This window comes from Diuraphis noxia, unplaced genomic scaffold (genome assembly GCF_037042655.1).
Source record: "Diuraphis noxia isolate RWA-SAM2 unplaced genomic scaffold, SU_Dnox_SAM2 contig0003, whole genome shotgun sequence".
Lineage (NCBI taxonomy): Eukaryota > Metazoa > Arthropoda > Insecta > Hemiptera > Aphididae > Diuraphis > Diuraphis noxia.
In genome coordinates, this window is record NW_028301713.1 from 5,186,095 (window position 1) to 5,213,359 (window position 27,265).

The 27,265-nt window shown below is 28.9% G+C and overlaps 1 protein-coding gene across 1 annotated transcript in view; it reads left to right on the forward strand.

The window, feature by feature from the left end:
* The window catches only part of LOC107170287 (glycine receptor subunit alpha-2-like), a 244,227-nt gene that overhangs the window by 26,984 nt on the left and 189,978 nt on the right, over positions 1-27,265 (forward strand). The gene's annotated exons all lie outside the window — the stretch shown is intronic.

The following is a 27,265-nucleotide window of genomic DNA, read 5'->3' on the forward strand; positions in this document are numbered from 1 at the left end:
TTATTTTGGAATACAATAGAAATTCAATTTTTTTTATAAAAAGTGCTTACACGTGAAATTATAATAATTACCTAATCCATGGTATATGTATTATGGTCCTTTTGAATCATAATTTTAGATACGTACACCGATATATTTTGTGCGCATTAATATAGAATGTACCTATATCATGACATGGATGTCTTTTTAATCGCATCGTACCGACAACGTAACGGTCAACGATGACGAACTCGTAGGGACCGATTAAGTGCAAGCAAATCATATGCTATTTAAATAAACGGGTTGATTGTAAAATCAACAAGTTGTCCCACGCAAAAGAGTTTTCGCCGTGTTGTATGTTTGTAAGACGGAGCTAACACATACGGGGGTGGTGTCCTCTTAATATGTTATTTGTAAGCTAGTAATATAATTCTAACATTATAATAAATCATTTTACCAACCAAGTTTGCATCTTGTCCAATCTCCCACAATTATTGAGTGTGAATTTAATGGTAGAATTATCACCGTATTGATAATAATATTTGAATTGCATACGAAATACGTTTTAAATACCTGTGAGATGTAATTTCAAGACAGTGTTAAAATTATAAATGAATATTAAAAAAAAAAAATGGCGTTGAATTTTCAACAAAAAGTCATCAAATATTATTCAGCAATTCGCAAACATATCGAAGCAAATATCTTATTATTTTTTTTTTCACTCAATGATAATAATATATAACTGCAGTTCTATTAGAAATAAAGTAAGTAATAAAATAATATTATGTTAGACGGAGTGCTCTTATTACGATTTATTGTTTAACATAACGTTAGTAATTCTATGCATATTGATATATAGGTACTCAACTTTCATCCAAACCGTTGTTCTTAATCTAGTTGAAAGCATAATGAGTTTTTTTATGTTTTCAACCTATACCTGCCTATAACCTAATACGATTTTCTCTTTATTATTTTCCGACGAGTGTAAAGTCGAACCGCAAATAAAATGTTTTTTTTTTTTTTTTTTTTGCTGGTTCACAGTAATTCGACATTTGACAACACATATTATTATCATTATTTTAAAAACCAGATCACTGCAGGTAGTTGATTTTTGAGAAAAACATAATTTTTCAAGTCTATCTAATGATATATGTATATACTTGACTAGAAATCGTTTCCGTGCCACTATTGCAGTATAGGCACGCGTTGTTCTTATAGCGAATTCCTGTCAATCATCATTCGTCGGTGTAACGCGTTAGCGTATATATGCAAAGTCTGTGGAATAATAATCTCTCTGCAATATTAGCCAAAATCGTTAGAATATTATATTATGATATGGATTATAATGGATAAGTACACTAGACCAACCGATTTCCATAAGGGTATTACGCTGAGCTAGTCTTCCGCGAGCTTATTTGCTCGACTGGTCTTAACCGATAGCGTAAATATACAGAATTTCCAAAACATGTATGTATAGGTCATACTATATAGTCACCCTGTGGAAATAACCTTTTTTGTATTTACGTATAGAAATGAATTTCATATAATATTTTCGGTATTCCAGCACTGCAGTAGTGTTCTGAAACTTTATTTTAAACATATAATGTGATCATAAATCATTCTATGCAGATGTGTTCGCAGGGCAAATATCATAATAATATGATAATTTGTGTTTCTTTTTCAAATTTCGAATATTTAATATTATATTACTGTACACAGACTTTTTATAGGAACTTAAACTTTTCACTGACGTCAGTTTTTTGAAAGAATTTTTTTCGATAACTTTTATGAACTGTAGTCTACCGAAATTAATATAATAACAGTTTTGATGAAACGGTTTCGAACCAAATATATTTATTGGTTATTTAATTGAATTAAAAAAAAAAAAAAAAAACTATAATTCATGGGACAACGAACTATTTATTTTTAGTATCAAATAAAGTTGAAAACTTCTTGATATTTTAAGATGTTTCGATAATTTTCGCGCTATATTTTTTACCATACACCATAAGATACATACTATTATATAATATTATAATAACAGTGATGAAACACTCATTGTTCAAATAGTTGAACTTCTTGACATTTTATTAATTTTTTTAATTAATTTTCGTACCAAGATTATTAAAATTAAATTCCTTACCGTATCGTTAAATATATGGCTATCAGCTTTTTTAAATTTAAGTACTTACTGCTATAATTTTAATTTTATAACCGAAAAAGTATACTTAAATAAATATTTAATAGCACGACTATCAAGTTCTGAAATACCTACCTTCATAATTAATAGTGTTTCATTTAAAATTAATTTAACGTTAAAATACATTTTTATGCACATCCTAACTTTAAAATAAATATTGTAGTCAATAAAAAGGCATTTTTTCTATACATTTTGATACGACGAAAATTGTAGAAAAGTCTTTAGTTTCAAATTATAAAATTTAAACACTTAGCAGGTGGCTGTTAAAAAACATCGATAGACATTTTTACAAGAAATATTGTATTATTGAAAAAAATAGAGCAATAATATAGAATATTATTCAATATTTCGTTGATCTATCGTGTTAGTTACCTACACACATATTTTCATAACATTAATTATACTATTACTTATGTTACCGTTCTTATAAATTATTTTAAAATAACGGTACCAAAAAAAATCTGTATTTATAAATGAGTTTAAACACAATTAGTTGGGTCACTAAAACAGTATAGAATTTTATTACAATTTTTATCTATGTTGTAAAATTTAATTCAGTGCATGGGTGGCGCATTTTTATAGTTTTACTTAAGTTCATTGCATTTTTTTTCCAAAATTACTTGTGAATTAACATATTATATTAAAAGTTATTATACCTTATTACTATATAGTATTATGTACTTACATTCATAAACGGTAAATATTACTACAGAGTAAAAAAAAAAAATACTAATAATACCTTTGCGAAAAAAATGTTCATATTATATGCATTATTAATTTCAAATTATTTTTTTATGTACTTGTATGAACAAAGAAACGTAGTAAAACGAATTACAGTTTAGCATATGTTTCAGAAACACTAAAAGTAATTAAATATTTATTTAATTTCAAAAAGGCTGAGTAAATAAAAATATACTGGATTTTTTCATTGAGTGATGCATTTTTAGTCGCTGCGTTAAGCAAATACCGAATCATGGAAATTCTACCGGGGAAAATTCAAAAAAAAAACCTTCAAAAAAATTTCAATCGAGATTATATTTTTTATTTGTTGTCAAGCAATACTATTTTACTCTGGGTCACTTAAATGGAATCATTCCAAAATGGATATATGCCATTAAAATAACACGCGTTGCCTTTAACGAATTCGGAGGCGGTCGAAAGGGCCAGCGCTTAAATTGATTTCTATTCCAATATTATGTATACTATACGGCCCTCCGCTGTTTTTCAAAAATGCACGAGCTTCGGTTCAGTTAGTCTACAATCTTTGTTTGACGTTTTGATAACATTTACAACCACCCGACATTAAAATCACGGTCTGAGTAGTAAAATATCGAGGAAAGTACCTATAACGGACATGCTGCGTATCTGTGAGATTGTTATAGATTGTTTTAAACGCGACGTGACATTGTTTAGTACCGTAGAAAATTCCGTATTCCATAAATTCACAAAAATGACAACTTTCGTATAAAATAATACTATAATATTATAATATACAGAGTGATTCTCCAAACATGCTCACCTCCGTTTTTCCCTTTGATAATGAATTTATTAAAATTCTAATCTCTGTTTTTTTAATATACTCAAAGACAATTTTTGCTTTTCAAATGAGATCCCTTTTTTTTTTTGTAAATTATTTAGTGGATCATTTTGTTGAACATTTTTATGTGCCTTATTCAAAATTAGAATAATATTATTTTCTTCTTAGTTTTTAAAATGTCTGTACTTAGGACGATTGCCTTTAAAAATGGTTTTACAAAAATAAAAAATAGACGGAACTAGTATTTATTGCGCTTGAGCTATTTTTACAAATTATTCATGTTGAAATTAAAGGTTAGGGAAGGGGTGGTAATCGTTTGAAAAAAACAGAAGTTAATATCTTCACAGGGTTCTATTTAAGTAGTATAAAAACCTCAAAAAATGAAAAATATGGTTTTAAGTATATTATAAAATTGTAAAATCAGATATTAAATAACTGAAGAAAAAAAAAATACTTGATGAATCACCCTGTATAATTATAATAATATTTAATGAAAATACATTTAAGCCACTTCAGATTTTATATATACAATAATGTTACTCATTTATATAAATTGTTCGTACTATTATCGCGATTTCAATTTCAATTCGTTTATGAAACATTATTTTTATTCTTGGAACATCGAACACTAAACTATATTCGTATTGTTATAATTTATAACAACGTTAAATTTGGACAAACTCGAGTTGGATCCTAGATTTCGAAAACAGCACGAGTTGGGTCCCGGTATACTTTATGGAGTACATTAGTTGGGTCCCGGTATATTTTTTGGAGCACATGAGTTGGGTCCCGGTATATTTTATGCAAAGGTGAGCAAGTTAATGAAAATAATTGAATACAATTAATTAAAATTAGTTAAGATATAAAATAAAATTAACTTAACTCAGTAAAAGATTTTATTAATTTTTTTCCAAGTCATAATATTCATAAGTCATAAATTGTATGAGTATTTTGGTTTGTATAAACATTTACCAAGTTAAACTTTACTGTTGTAAACATAAAACTTAAAATAATTATTATAGTACATACTACATAATTACTATTTACTAGAAACTTATATGCCACATCTATACAATAATGATAATTAACTATAAAAAGCTTCAGTTAAAACAATACACAATTAACTGAATCAGTTTAGCCAGTGAAAGGCGTGTGCGACCGGCACTGGCAATATTACCGCGAACCCAATTCGAGTATTATCAAATATTACCGCGGACCCAATTCGAGTATTATCAAATAATACCGCAGACCCAACTCGCGTTTTCCCTTAAATTGTACAGGTATGACCTACATCGATAATAGCGAATGCGATACCTATAGGCCATTGTGTAATTATATACAGGTTGGTTCAACAAGTATGTGTTCACCCCTATGATTTACATTAATAATTAAATTATTCAAATTTTAATCCTTTGAATTTTTTTATCAAATTTACGGATTGCATTTTAAAACATTGATGCCATTGTGCAATTGTTTGATGAGTTCCATGTGGCAACATAAACTTTCCTGTTCAAACGAATAATTCTCTGTATTTATTACAAATATTTTTAAAGTAATTTTTCTATGAAAATTCAGATGTTCATAAATCGAAATTTGAACACGTAGTTTCTGAGTTATTACATTACGCTTTATAACTACAACCAATAAGGATAATAATTTATGTTAATAGAAGGTGTAGCAAATATATAGTAGTCAACGATGATTTGAATATTATGTTCATTAATATTAATTTATTAAAATTTTCTAATAACTGTCAGAGAATATTATTAAGTACCTTCTTAAGTATAAGTACCTATATATTATGGTTCAATAAAATTTATCATAAAATTTCGTTTTATGTGTAAAACAATTATTTTGGAATATTATTCTTAGCTTGTACTTATTATTACACTTTGATAAAAATATTCGGATTTCGATGTAGAAGCAATAATAATATATTTTCGAAAAAAAAATGACGTACTTAACCGTTTATTTTTGAAAAAAAAGTGATTCCCTTGGAAAAAAATTGTATCATCGCCGAAAACTCATCACGTTAAAGCTGTTGAAATTTTAGGCATTTGAAAATGTAATACTCTTGAAAATATATTAGGTACATATGACTGAATAGGCACATATAATTTCCTAAAATCTGAATTTGAATAATGGCGAGAATTGTGGAAAAAATTAAGTGGTGAACATGGTCAGTGATTCAATTTGAATATTGATCATCGACATTATAATCTATGATGATTTTGATACACACAACTATATAGAGTAATTACTCTATGGTTTGATATGATACGATCATGTTCCACAACGACAAACGCAATGTAATTCCACTACAGTTAAACCAACAGAATAAAATTTAATTGTATTTGTTAGTATTACTACGTTATACGATACAAAGGTAGATTAAATTTATATAATTATCAAGTTGGACAATTTAAACAAAATGTAATGTTGATTCTATTCAATATCACGAAGCTTGTTTGTTTATTCCTGTGTGTTCATCTTAATTAACAAACCACACAATACTAGATTTATAAAAAGTTTAAATTACAAAGCTGTGTATACGGTTCACTCTCGATCGATGACATAGTCCAATTAGACTAATTAATATTAGAATCGAAGTTTGTTTATTTTTAAATAATAAAATGTCGGTTGGTATAACCTACATATTATGTATTAAGAAATTTCTAATATCAAAATGAAACTATCAAAATAAATATAGTATAAAATAATATATTTAAAAAAGTGACTGGACTTAGTTTTTCATAGATTTCTTTACTCCCCAACTTAAATCATATTTACATTAAATGATGGCTCAGAGTTTAACCCATAAAAAATGTAATAAGCTACAAAAATTTCACTCAACAATTTTGTAGTCCAGAATTGCGAACACTCGGCCCTCGGATCTTTTTTTTTACCCGTCGATAGCAAAATCGACTATTTCAACTATTTCAAAAAAAAAAAATTATAAGTAAATTTTTCTCTCGTGTCACAACTATGTTAGTGAAAGGTTCTCCTGGATTCTACTTAAATTGTAACTGAATAAGTAAGTATTGTGAGTACTTACTAAATTAAATTTTTTGATAAATTTTTACGTGTTTACATAGTAACTATTCTATATATTTGGCCCGGTTATTAGTTTAAGTTTGACATGACTGTTAGATGTACCTGTTTAGAAAAGAAAAACCAATAAAATTTAAAAAAAATATGAAATATTATATATGTTTGTAAAATATATTTTATTCATTTTTGTGTATAATAGTAGGCATAGTATTTTTTAATTAAAATTATATGATGATGAACATAGGTGAGATAGTTATTTTAGTTTTATGAATATTCTTAATCTATAAAAAATACATTAGTAGCTAAAACTATACCTATGCAATAACTTTCTTAATGAAACAACTTGAGCGATGCAATGAAATTCAAGTTTACTGAATTCATTAAACTTTTCCGAAGTTTATTTATACTTTCTTCTAGATTTTCATGTTGCGATACAAGTATATTATACATTATACATCTCAGTACGGATTAGGTTCGAAATATATTCCTTATATACTCTTAAAAACTAAATAACCCATTTAAATATAAACATATTTTTAGAAATAGCATAAATTTAAAGTTTTTTTTTATAGTTGTATCAATAATGACAGATTTGTTTTTATATATTATTATAATCAAACAGATAGTTTGTACGGTTTTCATGTGTTAACAATAAAATTATGATCATTGTATACTTACCGTTTAGCGAGATTGAACTATAAATGAGAGTTGCGCGCCGTATTTATACGAAATGTTTCGAACGTTAATTAAATAATTAATTCATTGAAATGTTCAGATATTTAATAAATAATTTCTGTTAAATTAAGTCGTATAACACATAAATATGTGTTGAATAGTATTATACAACTGTTTAATGTTTATATGAATATCAAATTTACACCAACAGTAGCTAAAATAATATATCATAATTTATATTTATATAATTTTAATTATTATTAAATCACATACATTTATTTTTGTGCATAATAATAATATCGAAATCATATTTTTTGCTATCATAAATGAATTTAACAAAAACTTATAAATAAAATAAAATACATAATTATTTTGTGTATTCTTCATAGAGATTTTCTATATTATGATGATATATTATATCGTCTTTAAAACGCCTTCATATTTTTTTTTTTTTTTTAAGTAGGTACCTAGACGAATGCATTTTAGATAAGATTAACGTATAATATAATATAAATTGCATATTAAATTTAGTAAAGTAACTCGATTACAGTTTTTACCGTTAACATTTTCATAAAAATATAAAACAAAACCATTGTTGGCTTGATTAAATAAAAAAACAAAAATTTAAACGAATAAGCGTTACATTATAATATATTGTTCTATGATTATAGTCCAAATATTTTGTATAGAAATCAATAATAACCTTGTATGTATATTGGTAATTGACATATTACACAAAAAATATGCTAAATTAATTATTAATTGAATTTTATTTTTACCAAAAAAAAAAAAAGAAACGAAGGTTCTTCGTTAAAATTCGCCTCTTTTTTTTTTGGTATTCAGCCATGCAGTTATTGTAAATACTTATGAAGTAGTCAAGTAGAGTTGAAAAATGCGTTAGGCTTGTGTGAGGAACAAGCAGTTAAGAAAACAGAAAAAGGATATTATAACCGAATAAATTAATATTTATTTATACATTTCATCGAACTGTATTCCTTTGGTTTTATTTTTCGTTTGTTATAGTGATTAGTTTAAATATTATGTAAAAAAAAAAAAAGAAAATATATTGAATAATTTACTGAAGTACTTCCTATTGGGTATTAGTAATGCGTTATGCGTTGCTTGTTCTTGTTTGAATGGTGATTAAAGTAAAATGCGTTTCGTCGGTGAATACTGAAATATTTAGGTTAAATTTTTATGTTGCGTATCCCATAGTGAATATTAAACGGAACATTGGTTGATTTATAGCTCGAAACCATTACCTGTTCGGTATAGGGGCCGAGTAAACTGACTAATAATGGTAATCTTCATATATATAGGCGCCGACTATGATAATATAGATTTATTCTATTTATTATGTTTTATTGTTTCGACGTAAAATGGTTTTCTTTTGATTGGACGTTATTCGACCTGTAATTATTATATACGTATTATAATATATTAGCTGAATTTGAAAAATATTATATAATATTATTTAAAATTTGAATTGCGTTTAATAATCGTTCAGCAATATGCGTACTTATATGTGTAATTTCGGATCGTTATCGTGAAAAACTACGGAAACGAAAAACGAGCTTAAATAAATAATGTTTTCATCTCGAAGGATAATTTTAGAAGCTCATCGTTGTTATACTTTACCCCCATTTGTCACATTATATCGAGACTTGACAGAAAATTTTAGTTTGCCACACACCGACGACGTCTTTACAGGATGAGTTTTTCTCTTACGACCGCAACTTTATTGTATTTCGCACAATAATTTTAATGTCACCGCATGACCCGAAATGATGAATTATTATACTGCGTAGACGACCGGGAAAAAAAAAATTCGCACTCATTGGTTCCTCTGAATAGTGAGTATGATTCGCCCTGAATGCGCTGGAAAGCATAATACTCGTATGTCCATCACAGACATCTGTCTGTATAACACCTTCGATCGTACCTATATAATATAGACTTGAGCTTAGTCAAAATCGACATTAATGACCGACATAAGTGTATAGGTACTATATTATACTCGTCTTGTCCATTGATACTTTTACAATAGGAAGTCCGTCGAAATACATCTCTTTTAGACGTCTCATCTCTCTGGTCGGAGCTGTTTGTCGGTATACATTATACGCTGAAAACGAACAAAATATTTGTATTCGTTCACTTTGTCACATTTGTTGAAGTTAATGGCTATTATGGTTGTAGATGCCTATCTCCTGCAAAACATAATAATTAAGTCGATTTATTTCTTAGGATATAATGTTGTTATTTTGGAATGATTAAACTTATAGTCTATAGATACAAAAAAAACGTTGATACAATTCACAATACACCTATATCGTGCACAATATTATTATTATTTGTATATTTAAACGAGCGAACACAGTTACAATATTATTATGGACATACATAATATTTTGTTGTTACATTACTGTTAATCTTAAAATTATATTAAACGATAGTTACCTATCTACGGATAGTCATATAATTATTGATAAACAGACAGGTTTAAGTATAATATTAATGTAGTAATAATGGTGTGAATGAAAATTATGATTGAAATAATTCACCGAAAGAAAAATATTAAAAATACAAAAGTAAAAAAAAAAATATAACAATGGACGTGATTATATTAACATAGAATGTAAGATTTTAAATTAAAACCGTTTAATAAAACACAGGACTACAGAAAAGATGTATATTCAAATAATTTACAGGTTGCATCAATCTATAGTTACAGAGGCATTTTGACCATATTTTTAACGATGGAGTGGCACATAAAATGTATAGGTACAACTGCTTAGCTTACGATTTGGGATATTAAATAGTTCAACAACGAAATCGATTCCGGAAAATAAAAATATTCCCCCATTCGTTAATAATTAAAAAACAAAACATAAATCGAGTCTTTTATTTCTAAAAGTTTCTAATTTTTAAGTATGACAATAGTGATAACGAGTGAGGAGCACGTTCGATATCACATCTAATTTGAATAATACGTAGAAAACGGTTTGGATTTGTCTTTTATTGGACCGATTGACCGCGGAGACCACACTGTGGACCTATAATCGAGATAATCGAGTGATGATCTAACAAAAGGAATAGTATAGAGTGATTTTAACGCTAAAGAAATGACAATGTCAATGATATGTTTATATTATATCAATACAATAAATCACCATTTTTTTTCCATCAAATGGTTTGTTGTTTTGTGACGTTAGTTGTCCGTTATACGGAAAATGTTCACACGTCGATACATTATGTAGTATAAAGCTTTTCACCGTGCTTGTTCTCGAACATCCTCAACCTCCTTGCTGCTAGGAAATTATTTACATGATATTCTCCGATATTCGCCGCTTGTCTAAACTTTAAAACTCACTTAACCATTTAAATACTTAATGGAAATTAATAATTCATCTGTTAAAATATTCACATAAATTAACCCAGTAAATTGGTGGTTTCAGATACTTAAGTAGCTCAGAAACAAAAATCGTAGTGTTTTTGAATTTTAATAATTTTTTCATATCATTGCCTTTGGCACACAATGTTTGGTTTGTCTTTTATTAATAGTTTTGAATTAACATTAATCAGCTGTTCTATATATAATATTATAGGTACCGGTGCAAACCATTTGCGCCCATTACACCTTTTTTATAACTCACTTGCGCCCGAAATATTTTTAATGAAAATGTGTTAAACCCGTGCGACGTTGCCAAACTATATTTTGGAATACCAAGCAATACTACTTATTACCTTATAAAATTAAAATTATTGTACATATTATTTTTCCCGTTTTAACTATTTTTAATTTTTATGTTACACTCTTATCGATATTATCGAATATTAGCCCATTTTATCTTAATTGGACTTCATGACGACTTGAATTAAGTGTTGTTTAACTTAGAATTCCTAAATTTAATGTTAGTTATTGTTATATTGACAATTTTTTTAAACCTAAAATGTTGAAAAAATTACAAAATTTAAATTATATTATTAAAGACGATTATATATAATTATTAAAGTACTCATATTTTTCTAAGTAATATAGTTTAAATTTTTAAAAATATTAGTGAATATGACAATAACTACACAATTAGTAGATTATAATGTAATCTACTAGGTAACCTAATCAATTTAAGTATTTATCAAGATAAATAATATAATCTATACTAATATGAATCGCAACAGCAACGTTGCATACGAAATGGGCGCATATGGGCTATAAATCGGCAGGTAGTACCTTATCTTTCGGGCGCATCTGTCCATATCCCTCGGGGCGCAAATGTACTACTCTGGGGCGCAAATAGGCTGTAGCCTATTATACTTCCAAAGTGTACCTATAGGTTCACCACACAAAATAAAAATGTATTGTTCAATAATATAATTTTAATTTTCTAAACACATCTTACCAGGCGCGTATACAAGGGGGGTTTTAGGGGTTCAACCCCCCCCCCCCCAAAATTTCAGGAAAAAGTTTTATTATTTATTAATTGTTAGTTTAGTTTTATTTAATTGCCCGCATTGCCATCGTAATATGACTTACATTCTCGTTTAGTGCTCGATCAGTCGATTACTATCTTATATCTATACAATCGTCAATCACACCACTACATGACCTCATAAAAATAAATATAAATTTCATATGAAACATTGAAACCCCGGTGCAAGTCGGGTTAGATAGGTTAGATTATATAATTTTAAAAATGTACAACCAACCCCCCCCCCCCCCTCCCCAAATATTTTTTTGTGTACGCGCCTGCATCTTACGCGTATTATGTATAAGTATTATAACTCTCTGTTCACCGTCACTACATCATGCATGCGGTTCTTTTTCTACGCCAACGAATCATGTAATATAATATCCCTTACATGCTTATTTTACTACATAATATGCACCGAGAATGTATGTTTTTATAAATAATATAAACAAAACAAATTAAGTTATCCATAAAGTTTCTACACGGAAAAACCGCAAGAAGATAATAATAGCTAGACGAAACATCAGGGGAATCTGTAAAATTACCAAACGAACCAGTGTACCTATTTCATGAATTTACAATAAATTCGAATAAATTTCCCGTTATGTTGTTGAAACTGAAATTTATGCATTTTGCATGATATAATATATAATTATTTTTAAATTGTTTTACTTTCAAATTCCATTTCAAAAGTAAAATAATCATATAATGGGTAAAATCTATACATATCAGCAGCGCCAGTTTGCCAATCTGTAATTGTAAAAAACCGTAAGAACTCATAATATTATATTTTAACACTCGATACGCATGTTTTTTATTATTGCAGGTCATAGACATAATCGTAGATGGACTGCGCGTTTAGCCCTTATCATGTCAGCAATAATAAACTTATGTAGAAGGTAAATAACCATAGAAAAATGTTTATATATTTTAAATTGTACAAGTCTTATCAGTTATCACTTTTATTCAAGCCAAATAAGACCTTGAATAAAAACAGTAAAAATATTTTATCCAAGCTATTTTACCTTCCCAGGTCTTGTTATTAGGGCTGAATTTGTTGAAGGCGAGGGGAGAGGAACGTGCAGTCCATCTATATTATGTCTATGTTGTAGGTCAATCTGTAGTTTTAATATTTTATTATTATTATTATTATATATGCGAGCGATAAAAATGTAAATATAAATGTATATTGCAGGCAGATATTTTTATTGTTGAGTTTAATCGAATCAAACAAGTAGTTAGTCAGCAGATTTGTTTGTTCTGTAACTTTTCCAATTTAAAAACTATGTTGGGTCAATACAAACAAACAAAAACCATATTAATTTTATACCGCGCCAGATAAAAAATTCAATATTAGTGTTCAAACCTTACTGTCTTTAACTATTGGAAGTTGTTATAACAAAATATTCAATTTATATTTCATACTTAATATTTGTTTTTTTCGGATTGTTTTTAGGGGGAAAATAACGACAATAAACTCACTTTTCAGCGAGAAAAAAATTATAGCAAAAAAACATTGAATTTCTGTGGTTTCAGACCTTTTTTCTGTAGTTCTACGATCATCGAGCACCAAATTCAATCACACACTTGCCGATTCAAAAACGATTTCCAATGCCGTCAGTGATATGTTTTTTATCTAAAAATTAAAAGCAAAAACATACATATAGATATATTAAAACGTTGTCTACACGAATGTTTTACTACCGTTTTACATTTATGAACTCGCATAATATCATATGATCAAAATATAATATTTTAATATAATTGTAATCATCTATAATATAATAATGATGATATTGGCTAGTGAGTGATCGGAAAGACCAAAATCAACGTCCGTAATATTATTCATAATTTCTGACCATCACGATCGTGTTTAGTTCACGACCAAAAGCAAACAAAATAATATCAAATCACTGTAATAAAATATGTTATTTTGCCCCTTTTGGGTATCACCTGAAATATAATAATAATTCGTCAATTTATCATCATCAAACATAACATTATATTACGCAATGTTATTGTATTACAATACTGTGAGCGAGCGATTAATTTTCCCGTTTGCGATCAGTTTGTTGTATAATATTTTGTTGGACTTATATAGCCGTTATAATATCCATGTATTTTATTTTACAGGATTTATATCACGTTAACAAGCCAAACACTATATAGGTAGATGAAAAGTAATAATAATAATAATAATATATAATGTACAATATCAGAGAGATTTCGGGGAGGGGGGGGGGAGTAATAAATTTCTATCGAACAGCCACATTTTCGCATCTACTTTTATTGGAAAGCATATACGGTCCTTAACAATAATTTATTAGTATACCTACGTTCGAGTCTAGCATTGAATTTAATGGCTGACAGGTTTCGTTTTTAATTTTGAAAATCAATTGACGGTAAAACTTTTCCCTCCCTCCGTATAACTTTTCGCTATGACTATACAGTTTAAATTTAAAGAAATCATGTTTGGTCAGCGCGACTACATAATATATTATATTGAATTACTTACATTCGTAAGTACCTATGTTGTTGTCAAACTGTAAATCAATTACGTATACTCAGATCTTTTTTCGCCTAAATTTGTGTCAAACCAGCGGTTCCCAAAATGTGCACCGCGATCGACGGCAATAATAAACGATTTAAAATTTATAGATTTTTTTTCATTTCGGAAATTCGTTATTAATCAGTATTTTGTGTTTTGTCCTGTGTTTCTTCATGGTGTTTACAACAAGACATCGTGGCATATTGGTCTAAGAAAGGGCACCGCGGGAAAAAAAGTTTGGGAACCATTGCGTTAATCCAATAAACGGGTTCGGCCGTTATTTGGACAGGCATTGGTGGTGGAATACTCTACGGCTTTACGTCTTATAGGTTTGAAAATATTTTATGAAAACTAATTATTTTTTTTGTGCTGTAAGTACACTATTTTGGGCGTATCGTCAAAGACAAATATTGTTTCTATATAATACATTATATTCTGTGTATATGTTTTGGAATTAAAGTAATTTAAAGTATTACTCAGAAAGGAGCTTATGGGGATTATAGGTAAATAAACTTCATCTAAATTTCCTTTATAGTTTTAAAATAATCGTACACGGTGTTTGTATATTAATTTATAGCCGAGAATAGTTTTTATGAGACGAAAATTTAATTTTCCGTTTTATTTATTTATTTAGGTCTAGGTAAATTAATTACGGTTAAATTAATAAATTTCCATTTCAAATATTACGACCTATGCAAATCCGTAGTGAATGAAGTCAATTCAATATCAATTAATCAAAAACAAAAAAAAAACCCCTAAATATCAAATAAATAATATTAGGTAATAGTAACGATTAAAATGGGTAGATTTATTTTTAATCCACTTAAAAGTGAAATATTGTTACGACAGAAATATTTTGTCAAAATGCAATCATTTCATACAGTATTAGACGTGTATTATAAGTGTTAACAGATTTGCGGAGGGGTGCCAGTGGCTTTTTCATGTACCGAACCGACGTAGTACTTATTCATTTTAAAGAAATATTGCGGACAATGTATATAAGATTTTTAATATGTGTACAAAGTGAATGGACCGGACAAACAATAGAGAAAACAGAAAAGTGCTGGAAATGATAATGGTGAAATTTTTAGTTATTTCTTTTGTTGCTTAAGTATTTTTATAATGCGAAAAAAAATGGTTTAAGTTAAACGAGAAAATAAAAGGACAAGCGATGTACTGATGTACAATATATGTAATATTATTTGTGTTGGACAGTAGATATATATTCAGCTCAGTAGCGAACAGTGTACCTAATATTATTTATCATCACAATATCACGTTCGACGAAAAGTGGGGCTTATTACACTTAGCGCTTAAGACTTTTTTTTCTAGATTAAAATATCATAAAACAAATTACATTAGAAGTATAGAGATATTCGAATTTTATTAAAATATTCTACAACTGGCACGCATTCTCCATTTACGTAATTGTTCAGGAAAATTCACTGTTATCGAAGTTTTAATCCGAATCGGTAGACATGTGATATTAAATGTAAGTCTTAGACTATTTCAAAAGCTATTAACATTTTTGATTAAAATTAATTTCACGTAATTTTAAGTCATTATTAGTACACAATTTTTAATGGTTTTTTTTATCGTTTAAAAATTTTGATTTATTTAATGATAAAATGTTTTTAAATACCTTAAGAACCAAATTTTTGACGAATTATTTGTGAGTTATAAATATTTAAAGTTTAGATAAATGGATATAACTCGCAAGAGATTAGTCCCCTTCTCCGTTCAACTATAACATTTTGAATATTCAAAAACTACCTGTCGGAAATTTAATTTATGTTGATCGAAACAGTTATATTAATATTTTGTTAAGGAATATGAAATCAAAAATATACATATATCGCCATTCAAAATAGTAAAAAACATGATTTATTTATACGGCATTAATAAATAATATTATGTAAAATAAATATAAAACATTGGAATATTTTCAAAAAATATGGTTTTTTTCTAAACTAATGAGTGTTAACGGTATACGCAAGCAATAGACTTCAAAAGTATACGCTTTGATATGTGAGGGCGTTTAATTTTTAAAAACGTTTTTATGTTTTTTTTTTTGTCGATTGAGTTTATATCTAAAAAATAAATATACACTGTTGAAAATAAGTTAAATTTTTTCCATATTTATTACCTACTTAAAACAACTAAAACGGCTATTTATCGTATGGACTATGACATGGACGAAATGCACAGTATAACAATAATAATATACTCAACAACAATGATTCCAACTTTAGGTAGGGTTTTCCCTGTTTAACGACTTCATTAAAAAGGATAGTAATATACCTACAACAATGTTATTATTATGTTGACGTGTACAATACTGTGTAACACTTCAATTTCCTATGCACCGAATTGAATTGTACCTACTCTATCATGCTTATATCGTTTTGTTTACTGTCATATATTACTTTGTTTACGCTTATCTAGAATCTTCCACGTATTAATTTGACACATTGACATACATGTATATATATATTATATTCGTACGTGGTAAATAGATATTATATTATTTTATGGTTTAGAAAATCTATCATACTATGTTTTACGAAAGCAACAATAATCGACTATTATATTCAGGGCCGTAGCTAGGAATTTTCCATGGCAAGGGTCCATACCTCTTTCATAGTGCATCTCAAAATAATTTCCTGGTAACCACATGGTAAAATGCATTCAATGATTGGAATTTATTTGTCTCTATTTTGTTTTATCTTTTTTTTTTTTATTTTATATATTAAAATGTTTCAGCATATTATATGCTATTACAAGTTTACAATTGTTTAATTTTACATAATATAATGTTGTGTTGGTTGATTATATAATAGGTATAGATATTTTTAAGTTGTACAATGTGAAAAGGAATAGAGATAAGATATTATGTTAATTAATTTTAATGTGGATAAGGTTATGGAATAGTGCTATTAGCTGTAAGTGCATTTAAGACTGATGAAAGCATTTAAGACTGAAGTTCCGTGTGTGAATTTTGATAATTTTTGGTAGCTTCAGCGTAAGATTTGGTATTTTGGTAGGGGTTGGAATCAGAGCCCTTGACAGGGTTGACGGTTTTTTTGTAAGCAGCTTTATTGTAAACTGGGCATCCTTTAAAGTTAGCAGTATATGTTCCTTAGTGCAAAGTACACGTTTTATCATTTAAACTCTTATTAATTATCACAATGCACTACAGGCACAGGGCACTATCAATACACCTTGGGCTCTGTACTATAAAATATTTACTATAATATTATATCAAGTATTTATAGTCAAAAAAAAAAAAAATGATTAAAAAAAATGTTTTTTTAATTTTTGAATAAACTAGACATTTTTACATTTTCTACTTTCAACTTTGTTAAAGGGGGGGTTTGAACTTCTTAAACCCTCCCCGTAGCTACGGCCTTGATTATATTATTATAATAAAATTGATAGAAATATAATGTTTTAAAATTGTATGATTTTTTTTTTTAATTTAAATTTTAAACGACTTACACAATTACAGGGTGCCACCAAAGATATTATATATATTATATATACTGTGTGTTAACCAATTTAGGGAACACTGAATTTCTCGGCCGGATTATGTTGGAACAAACCGACATTTTTTTTACGAACTAGTGGTACATAAATACACATTTTCAGATAAATTTCAAATTTTTAGCCCTCTCGGTACGCGCATGTGTAACGCAAATTATTTTTTTTTTAATAGCAACCAGTATTTTTGATACCAAATTCGGATAGATTGAATTTTTGTAAGTCATTTCGACCAATTAACCATGTCTCTAAAACCAAAATTGACAGAATAAGAGCCATCCAAATTTTAATAAATAATACATTTTTACAATTCATTATAAAATGTATAAAATCATTTTATAATTATTTATTATTGGTTACTTTTTGAATACTTTTACGAATTTTTTTATACATGTTAAAAATAAGATTAACATAATATGGATTCAAAATTATTTAATTAAAATTGATTACAACTGTATACTGTATACATACAAATATTCAAAACCCTGTGATGCGCGACGGGACTTATAACTTATTTGTAATAGCTAGACTAGGTACGGTATAGTACGCGTTCTTATACACGAGACAGAAAACTATACATTTTTTTTGCGTTCGATTATTGAATATTACTGAATATTACTCGACCAGGGACCGGTGTAAAATTGTTGAAATAATTTTTTTTTTCGGTTCGCCAATAAAAACGAACGACCTAACAACAGTATTGGTAGGTTATTGACCGCGAATGGGAAACGCAACGAAAACGGTTTTAAATACATACTTTTAACCCGTCGTATTATGTGAAACGTGTTAAATAATATTATGTTATAGTACTAAACACACACAGTGTTGTAACTTGTAAATAAAGTCTTTTTTTCTGATCGAACATATTTTTCATCGAGGGATTAAAAAATAAAATAACTATTTATTTTTACGACATTCGCTTATATTTTGCGTGTCGTGAGCGCTAAAACAAATCAATCGCCAACAACGGACAGCAAAAAAATCGTATGACACCAAGTACTTATATTGTGTAATAATATTTTTACGAGTATATTGCAGGAGAAAAATTAAATCGTCTTTGAATATTATTATAACGCGTTAATGCAACGAATTGATTCGCAATGATGTGTCGACATTTTTTTGTCGAGACTCTCGCCTGAATTCGGGGCAATGAAATAATAAAAAAAAAACGAAATTCGAATACAACAGGTCGTTCAGATTTTTTTCTAAAAAATATTATTCAAGTCGTAATTGATATTACATAGGCTGGCTGCACGTGAATCGGACTTGCGATACTCACTAGATTTTGTATACAGTACACGCCAAAACCACATATGTGTTGTTTCCGTATCCAACAATGCGTAACACGGAAAATTTTACGTCCAGAATAATTAATATTTTACGTTGTTATTTCATGTCTGAGTGATAATTTTTGAATTTTTATCAAATCTAAAGATGGCTGAACATGAACATGTCGAATAGACGAAAAAGTTGTAAGTACCTCACAAAGGTTCTTCTATAGGAAAGGCTCTCAGTGATGCTGCACAATTGAATTTCCTATTGGTGGAGGGGGGAGGAGCAATAAGATTTTTGTAAAATTATTATTTTTTTAAATATAATACAATAAGGCTAAAATAGACGCGGTCAAATGATGGAGAGGGGAGGAGTACTTCAAATTCCAATAGTTATTACACTCACGTGACGCGTATCAGCAGACCAATACGTTTTGCATGTACCTTTAGTAAGTTGGATATTAATATTAATGTAACGAATCTCCGGACTTTGTATTATCTAAAATATCCGTTACCGTTTTTTACGATATTTTTATGCGAATCTATCGAGCGTTTTAATATTTTACTCGCGACTCGCTTACAAATTGAAACATATTATATTATGACCGTCGTAGATAAACAATCATGCCCGCGGGTAGGTGACATAGGCCCACCTGCACATGTTAGTCGGCATTTTTAACACGGTGATAATATTATTACGTGTTTTAGGAGTGACGAAATCATTACATTTTCAACATGAGCCGACTCCGCTGCAGGGTACAACAACAGACGCACCGAATGTGTTCCTAGTAGGAACTTCCTACATTTAATTTTGATAATTCAGTCGATTATTCACTGTAACTTTAAAACTCACAACGCAAAATCGACGCCGGCGGTGAACGTAAAATATTTGTTGTTGCGTTGGTTGTTCGTGCACGTCTAATGAGCGACAGCATCACAGCGTGGGTATGTCGAATATTCTGGAAGGAACATTTTGAGTTTAAACTAGTCAACTTCCTGAGGTCTTTGTGTATAACTTCTCCATTTGGTGGTTGTCATCCACGTCACTTTGATATAATGACGAAATAATGATCGTTATTGTCTGCATTATATATACGGTAATTAATAATCGTTTTTGTGATTTGACGGAGTTTGCCCTATTCGAAGTAAACAAACAGTTAACTTACTAGGTAAACAACTATTATAATGCGCTCGCGTGTAAAAAATTTCTTCGGTTGTTGTTGCATGTTGGTTTTTTTTCCACTCAAATGAACTGTTCTATAATCACGCAACGATTGCTCAGATTTTTACCACGAAACGGATTTCGAACTATCCAAAACATGTTTTTTGTGAGCTGGAAATTGATTTTCAAAATGATTTTTTGTCGATTGAAATAATGTACTTTGGCTGGAACGTTTGAAGTTTTTAGACTGCATACTTACTCTGCACAGTTCATTAAACGAAAATGTGATGGATCGAGCGCGCACCATATAGTAGGTACCTACGTTGAAAATACGAATGTTGAATGTTTATTTTTTCAGAAGGAAAATCTGGATAGACTGCAAAATAGTTCGTCCGTATAATAATAATATTGGGAGGGTAATTTTTTATTAAAAATAGTACATTCACGACGATATCCATGATTATAGCAGCCGAACAACAGACCTCATAATAGGTATTATATTTAACACGTTTCGTGATGATTGCTTTCCGTCAGTCCGTGACGAAGACGAGTTTCGTTCACAGAATTCAACAATTAAATCATTGTAATCGCCATTCGAGTTAGACGAGCCAATCAATATAATTACTAACTGCAGCAACAGCAGCAACAATAAAATAATATAATGCAATCTGCTCCTCCGTCAAAGCGGTCCGCCGCCGCCGCGTCTCGTCGAAATACAAACGATTTAATTATTAGTTTCCCTATTTTGGGGTAGGTACTCAAAAGCACGTTTATCGGCAAGTATCGCAAACGTTCTGCAAATTAAATTTTCGAAAACAACGGAACACAGGTAGCTAGGTATCGGAATTAGTGCTCTCGTGCATAATGTTATTTAATACAATTTCGATTGTATAATACGCGTATAATATAATATAATATTATGCTATATATATATACTATACAGAGCGCGTGTATTGACTAAAATTGTATAGGCGTCACGATAAGTACGGATCGAATGAGCATCGAAACACAAACGAGAACAATATTTTTAATCAACTTTGACGTGTGAAACGTTACCGTTTTAAAACGTAAATGTAAAAATATAATGTACGCGAGGAACGAAAAAAAAAAAATGAAATAAAATATTTCGAACACAATCGTATGATAATAATAATTATGAGTTGAGTTCCATATGAATAATCTTGTTTTGTTCGATACACAATATTATACCGCGTGTGTGTGGGTTATTTGGCTATTATTTTTCTCTCTTTATTTATCGTCTTGTTGTCTGAAAATCAAAGGTGGTTCAACTGTTTTTAACAATATTGCTTTACTTGAAGGGTATATTCATACTACTTACATTATTAAGTACCTATATGCAAATATTTTATACAAGAAAGTTCAGTGGCGTATTTTCAATAATTTCTCCGGACTGGGGGTGGAGGGGGGGGTGGGTTTACAATTTTTAAAATTCGTATTATAAAAATTATTTGTTTCATCTTATTTTGAAACGCTGCGAGAGTGCACACCAAAATAACGCAACTGTCTATATCGTTCAATTATTAGAAAACCCGCAATAAAATATTGATTTGAGTAACTTTTGTTTTGTTCTTTGGGGGAGGTGGGTTGAACCCGGGACCCCCACCACCACACCGTAAATACGCCACTGCAAGAGTTACATAACTTTAAAAAAATAAAAAGCTCAATGGGCATTAGACCAATCTATACCTTTTGCTCGATTTTCAATTTCATAATGAATTTATATAAATTCTGATTTATTGAATTTCTAAATATTTCTAAATTATTACTTATTTAAATCCCTTGTATTACTTAACGGATACAAACTTCTGTTTTTAAACAAGAATCTTCACCTCAATATGCCAAATGAGTCGTTTTATAGCTTTAAAAATTGTTCTATTAATCACATTTAAAAATGGTTTTACGAATATAAAATATAATTATATTATTTAACATTAGATATATTATTTATCAAACAAAGGCCTTTTTTATAAATAATAAATGTATATGGATTGATGTTAATTATTAACATTTTGAAATATAGCGTGTATAGGGCCCATATTTTCTAAACAAAATATTATCGCGGGACTATATTATCCTTATTGTTAGTTACACTAGTCAAATAACTTTAAAACTATTATAGTTCTAATTTATTACCATTTAATCGTATATAATATAATATTATAATGTATATCAAAAGTAGGTATATAATACGTATATTATTACTTAATTCACAAAATAATTTTCAACCACGCGAATGATTAAAATCATTACAAGTCCTAAGCCTTTAAGTGGGGAGGAATTGAGTTGAAGCTTTTTGAACTCGAGTGCAGTTTGACCATTATATTTTATATCAACCCGAGTGCTATTCGACCTTACTCTGATTTCGATACGTCGAATTGTACAGCAAAATTATTCGTAGTGACATAAACAGTAGAAAAGGCACACATTTGAAAAACAAAATTTTGTATATCTACCGGACACTCTTTGTAGTGCAACAAATTCTCAAGAATTTCAAGATAGGCCTGCAGATAGGGGTTTTATTTATTCAAATATAAAATATATACAAATTCCTAAAATCAGATTTCAAATAACTTTATTATTGAAGAAAATATGAGTGAGCATACTTGTTGAATCCCACTGTAGGTACTATAATATCACCTCCAATAATGTTATAAAATGTAAACCAATATGAAAGTCGACGTGCGTGTATGATGTAAAAAACTCACACAACATGACCGACCCAATAATTTAAATTTTAAATTTTGGACCCGTTTCTGCTAGTGTATACAGAGTGTGTCACAATATATGCGCTCTCTCCTAATCCATTCATATTAAATATTATATATTCAAATTCTGATTTTTGGAAATCCTAATGTACAATTAAGAACCACGCATGTTCAATAAAAATACTGGACGTGAAAGTCTATGACACTTTTTTTATTTTCAAATCAGATTCTTTATATTTCTGTATTTTAATGCAAATCGTTAAGGGGATTATTTTCTTTTAAATTTTGATGTACATAAATCGAAATCCTAACGGAGGAGATTTTGAGTTATTTAGCTTCATACTAGCTATTACTACGAGAATTTCATTGTTCATGATAATAGGCTTAGATTCTAAGCCTCAGAAGATTAACTAACCTAACGGTGTTATGATTTAGGTGACCGGAGTAATGGTATTAAGTATGATAAGGCATATTATGATAACTAATAAAGTAGATACTATAATATATTATAATGACAAGCGTTTAACTTCATGTATACTGGGGGATTGTAAACTCCGCCAGAATACCGCGGGTTAGATGAAAAGCTAATGAAATTGTTTAGTTAAAACTCCGCCATTTTCAAACTGAAAAAAAAACACACTTCAAAGTGAAAAAAAAAACAATGATATTGTGTAAGAGAACTGTTAGAGAACGATATCATGAATAGTTATAATAATAATTGATCTATATTAGACTAAGTAGTTAGAATTTTTGCAATTTACAACACGTTATTTTAGTTTACAGTTTAAAATATTATAACATAACGTTATATGCCTACCTTGGTACATTTTATATGATTATTACAATTATTTATTATGATTCTTTTTTTTGATTTGATTTAGATACTAACACATTACAATTTGTATGGTTTGTTCGGAAAAATTATTATTTTCATTTTTATGTTTTGTATGTTTTTGGTTTATCTAACTATTCAGTGAGATCTTCCTTAACTGACACCTCTCAATAACGGACTCATTTTCCGGTCCAGAGTTAATTTGTACTAAATTTTACCTGAGTTTTTTCTCTTGCGGAGTGTACGTGAAAACAAATTTTACCTGTTTTTTCTTTGTGGAACTTAAGTACACAGTACACTAGATAAAGGAGAGTTTACATGCTTGCCTCCATGGATCTATTGTGGATAATAGCCCAAAGTAATGTGTTTGGAATATATAATGATACACATTATGACAATATGGTTTAAAAACTATAGTGACCACTTAAAAACATAAAATAATGTACCTATTCGTATTTTGTAATTCATTAAAAATGTTTTCAAATAATAGTACTATACAGGGGGTTTTATCGATTCCACCGATATTTGTTTGTGTTAATTTAGCCGTATATTTATTTATGTTAATTCCGTCGAATTTTAATTAAACATAAATCCGATGTATCATATTACAAAGAACTTTTTTTCGACAAATATTATAAGCACTTTACCATGATAGAAAATTAATTTATTTTTTTTAATTTAAATAAATCAATTCCAATAAAAAAAAATTCAAACATTGTCGCCCACACGATCAATATTACTCAATTATATGTACGTATGCAAGAAAAAAAATAAAATGTAAAATGCGTTAAAATAATATAACCTTCAAGAGTGCCCATAGTGATTGTTATTTTTACAAGTAGAAATGTAATTTTTTTATAATGGATTTATGTAATAATATTAAAAATAAAATGTAAAATGTATAGGTATGGTAGATGAAAATTGTAAAAAAATATGATTGTAAAATATACAACGGGGTCATATTTAAAATAATGGTTTAAAGCCGGTTTTATATTGAATTTTTTATTTAAAATTTTGTTAATAATTTTGGTTTTACTTTCAGACTTTCTACCGTACACTACACACTACTTACCTGTATACGCGTCATTCGATTTTTTAAAAATCCATTTACTTACCTATATAAAGTTTTAAAATTGGTTCTATATAGGGATTTCTCGTTTCAAGCATAGCTACTTATCGCTTCGATGAGTTTGAGTACTTATTTGAAATGTTGTATTTAAGCGCCTGATGCATATTAATGAAAATTAAAAATTAGAATTTCAATAAATACATATTTATTATTATTATTATTATCAAAGGATAGAATGGCGTACAAAGCGTGATTGGCGAATCGCATCGATGTTTAAGTCCTAATGATTTATATAGTGATGTTACAATAAACGTGCGGTGACGTGGTTGACAGCTGATATTGGCCAAAATGATGGAAAATTAATAATAATAATTACAAATATTATTTTTAGATATCGCGTCGAACCAAATGAGCGTCCAAATTTATATATTATAATAAAAATACGGAGAGTTTATTATAACGTTAATAATTTATCGCGCGCTGATAATAATATTATGAAATATTTATCAAAGTCATCACAATATTTCAGAGCCAAGCCAATATGCAAGACGGATATTTCGATGTACCGTCAATTAGGCGCTGGCAATAATTCAGCGAAGACATTTGAATGCTAGACAAATATTCAGCGTGATAAATATTAAATTTAAAATAAAAATGTCTACAATCGACAGAATTTCTGCGCGATTAAAATATAATATTGTTATTTAGCACAATAGTGTGATACCGCGACCGCAGAAGTTAATGGTAATAATTAAATAACCCAGACAACCATATAATTTGCAATAAATCTATTGGTAATAGTATATAATCGTGTTATATTTTAGTATACGATTATTTTGTGAAAATTAGCTTTAATTTATCATGTTTCTTCCAGAATTCCGTATTAAGTTATTTTTAGCGTTTCCAAAGACGAGTCGAAGAGAAAAAACAGTTACTATATGGTATATACATCAATATTACAGATATGGACTATAAAACAGATTTAATTAAAATTAAATAGGTTTGAAAAAGATGAGCTTGTAATTCTACAATAATTTTTTTATGATTGTTTGAAGTTAGAATTTACACTATATTTGAATAACTCGGTAGGTTTGTTATGCGTTTTACTACGTGAGCTTATTTTCAATAAAATAAAAATTAAATATATAAATAAGTATATATTGGAAGTTGATAAAATGCAAAAACAAAACATAAATATGTCATAATAAAATTTATATATTTAATATATTAAATTAATAAGACATTGCACAGATAGATATTGTATATTATATGAAATTGAAAAAAGATAAAATAATGTAAAATATATATATCATAGTCACACACACCACTCACATTAGTGATTATTTTTTGTTAAGTAACTTATATGCTTTTTAAATAATTTAGGATTTCATCTTAGTCAGATTTATCTCAATAATATTATTATGTAACTTAGACACTTAAAAGCTGACATATTAGTTTTTGGGAGTCGTTGGCGTAATCACATAGGTATCGTCAAAAAAACAGCGGTGGTGAAATTTTCTAGGGATGGAGAGATAACGATCCGTTTACCGTTTTGCTGAGACATCCGTGCGAGAAAGTCAGACGCAAATATGTACATAGTCACTATAAAAATAGTCGTCTTTAAAGATAGGTAGGTGGTGCAATGCAGCAAAAACGAATGATCCATAATATGAATAGAATTAAATTGTTCGTTAAATCCGATCGCTTATTGTTAAGTGTTATTCAGTGAAACGTGGCAATTTTCCGATTTCCTATGTATTATACGATTCGCGACACTTGTACGACATATACGATAATCGAAATGTGCGCTGTCGTTTTGCAGAAAAATATTACTCTTTTCATTTATACGCGCGTTTAAACGAGAATTTTATACCCTCGCGAGCACATGCCGACAACATCGGGCCGGAATGAAATATTATAAACTTTTACTCGTATCTCCGGCGACGTTCGTTTTTTCTCATCAAAAAACATATCTCCCGGTCATCGGTTTCGACTTTGCCGGGTGCGGCGGGCTTAAAATTCAAACACCGCAACTCACACGCTATACACCCATAATACTGTGTGTATATCGAAATACATCCCGCGAGACGAATTTTATTCCGTGGAAATGCATCATTATACAGAACGCTCGTGAAATGCGGCGCTCGACCGTCGTAAATCCTCCGTTTCGCAATAGCCCTAATTTATAGCTTTGTACAGCCGAGTG